The sequence below is a fragment of the Marmota marmota genome, unplaced genomic scaffold, assembly GCF_001458135.2.
Source record: "Marmota marmota marmota unplaced genomic scaffold, marMar, whole genome shotgun sequence".
Taxonomy (NCBI): Eukaryota; Metazoa; Chordata; class Mammalia; order Rodentia; family Sciuridae; genus Marmota; species Marmota marmota.
The window spans coordinates 23887338-23890818 of NW_026000108.1; positions in this window are offsets into that span (position 1 = coordinate 23887338).

Genomic DNA, 3481 nt, shown 5'->3' on the forward strand with positions numbered 1-3481 from the left:
TTTTGATCTCCAGAGTTTTCGGTTGGTAAAAACACCATAGCCACGTGTTTCCATAGGGGTCTGTAGGATGGGCCAATTTTTTTTCTCCACCCTCTTTAGGAGACTTTTTAGGATAGTGAAGTTATCTTAAATTTGAGGGTTTTATCTCCCAATTTAAGGAAAAAAATGATGAAGATCAGCGTGCCCCTCTTACACCTGATATTTTCTTAATGCCTGTACCTCATTTATTCCTTATGGCAATATTTCAAAATAATATTTTGGATATTACTTTCTACTGTCCTTAAAACCTAATCAAATAATTTGTATTTTATCCACTCTTTCCCAATTTTTGATGTATTCTCTCTCAACTTTATTGAGTGTTTTGTGAAAATAAAAATTACGTTTATGAGTGGGAGGGAACATTCTTTCATTATCTTGGTGTGACTGTGTGTCTTTGTATGATTCTTTTCTTGGGGTATGTGTGCTTTTCAAATAACTGGGTGTGCATGCAAATGAAAAAGAAATGTGGCCAAACAAACCAAATAAAATCGAAGTAAATTATGACAGATTTTAGACTCTTGAGGTGTCTCCTGTTTGATGCATGGCTGGTGTTTTCCTGCTTATCGGGAATGGAGAGACATGGGACTTGGAGGAGCATCCTTTGGGAGTAAACATCATGTATTTCACAATACTATTTTTAGAAGACATTTTTCTTATCCTCCTGGACTCTTTCAAAGGACATCTCTCTCTCTGAAACATTCTGGATGATGCAGAATTAATTTCTCCTTCAAACATATACCTGAAATGTATTCTATATATATTTGTTAAAATACTGCATTGCATTTCAAAGGTTGGTTGAATGCATCTGCCTTACTAGATTCAGTCCGAACTGACATAATTTTTTTTCTTCTTCTTAAGAGAATATTACATCCAGATACTCACTCTGAAAATTTATTAACTAACACATTGCTTTCATAGAGAAATATGTTGTCCTCAGAGGATAATTTTGTAAGTGTCCATTTTGGGTAATTTTGAAGTAAGAATTTGTCTAGGACTACAGAGTTCAGCATGAATTGAAACTTTCAGATTTATTTTACTAGTATTATATTGTAACTATATTTCATATCTTATGTTCCCTAATACTTTTGGCCACCTTAAATTGTCCAACATATTATGTGTGTAAATAGAGGTATTCTGTTCAAATTCCTGAATTAATTTCAGTTGATTTCATTTCTCTTGTAGTTGTAGACTATGTATTTATTGATAAAAGAGAGTAAGAGTTCCCAAAATGTCCTCTGATCACTTACCTGAGCTGCTTGTTCATGTAAAAAGGCAGGTTGCTACACATTTTTAGCAGACTCTTGACATGAAAATAAACTAAAAGCACCTGGTTTTAGGAATCTTTAAAAAATGTTCTATGGGATTATACCTCAGATTGAACAAGGCCTCCTTAATAATAGAGACAATTAGATTTAATCAGGGGTCTTTGAGTATATAGAATCTGGATAAGACCAAATTAAGCTATTTTGCCTTCACGTAGGTTATCTTTATCCTCTTCCTTGATGTCCTTGAAGATTTAGTTTCTCAAACAATATTTATTACGAGTAGATGATATTCTGCAAAGTGAAAGTCTTATATTTTGGTGAAAAATCTAAAATATGTAGTACACTAAACCTGATTCAGATATTTGGTGATGACAGTTTTTTTTATATATTTTATAAGGGAAAATCAATTCAACAAGCACTAACTAAATTTATTTAAGATCCTGTGACTAGGTTTCAAGACTCTGTAAATCACAAGAATATTTATGGTCAGAATTGTTTTTGTGGTTCATGTGAAGAAAGCATCCATTTGTGTATGTTCCTTTCCCTGTTCTTCCCTGTGTGTGTGTGTGTGGGGGGGTGATTGTCTCATGTGAAACACTAGAACACTAGAGCATTCTTATCTCTGCGAGTACAGCTAATTTTGTAAGAGACAGCAGCAGCCATAAATAACATAAGGAGATATTTTTGGATTCAGACACTGAACCAAGCCAGATATCTCATGTGGTGCAGTATGTTCACACAGAGCTGAAAAACAGTTTTGGTTTTTTTTTTTTTTGTGTGTGTGTGTTTCATAGTGTCCCTTAAAGTGAAGTAAATTTAAAATAGGCAGCAAGGTTATGTGTTTTTGCATATATGTGAATTATCAATTTGAGAAAAGAATTGTCATGCGTGTCTTGTAAAATGTAAAACAACTTAAGGAATGGTTGCATAATATATAGAAAGTGTGGATGCTAGGAGGGAATTGCAAAATACAATAGTATTGAGTAGCCTGGATGATGGGAATGAAGATTTAACACTGTGTTAAATAGCTATAGGAAGAGAGAAAGAAACCCTTATTGATGGGGAAAATGGTCCCTGTAGGAATATAGGAAAGTTGATAATTAATTTGTCTGTTGTATTCTACAATTGTTTGATACTATTTCTATTTAATTAATATATTTTATCATTTATTAACTCATAAAACAAACAAACAAAAAAACATGTTGTTATACCATGTCCTAGGCATTATGCTGGATGCAAGGGATGTAAAGGCATAATCCCTGTGCTTATAGAATCAGCAGTCATTAAAGCATGTGTGTGTGTGTGTGTGTGTGTGTACTTGAAATGATAATAAAATGCTGAGATTTTGAAAACTGAATTAAAATTGATCATCTGAGGGTAAGCGGGAGGAACTATGTGGATTCAGAGTAATATAATGGGTTAGCATCTTGGATCAAGAATGAAGTTGGTTTTTTACTTAAGGGAAAATTTAGGGCTGCAATAGCTAGACCACAGTAAACAGCAGATACTATGTTGAAGACAAAGCAGGACAGTTAAGTATTAGTACATCATGATACTTTGTTAGTGTGGAAAAGCAACAAAAAGATGACAAATGTACATGGTTTTAATATGTGCTCTTACCTTTCTTGAGCAGAATATAAGCCAATTACTCTTGTAAATTTATGGTTTTCCTTTTATAAAACTTCCCCGAAACTCCAGGCACTTTAAATTCAGTGTTATCTTGACCATTAGTACATTTTTCTTATGTATTTTCTTTAATTCATTCATTTGTTCAACCAAATTTTCCAGATACCAATACTTTCAGAAACGATGTTAAATGTCTTTTTGATATAGGGGGATGGAAGGGTATACATAGAGTATACTTGCCCTCAAAAAGTTTACAATAGAAAGGGTGAAAAATTATCTATTGTTTAGAATTGTGAAAGTTTTCAGATAAATTACAAAGATAGTGCAGAGAGACCTTTACAGTCTATGTACAGCGCCCTGTAATAGTAACACCACACAGTAGTATGATAAAATTCTTATGATTAATAACATAATATAGATACACTGATTCATTAATCAGGGCTCTACAAAGAGATATAACCAAGGGGATCTCTCTCTCTCTCTCTCTCTCTCTCTCTATATATATATATATATATATATATAGAGAGAGAGAGAGAGAGAGAGAGAGAGAG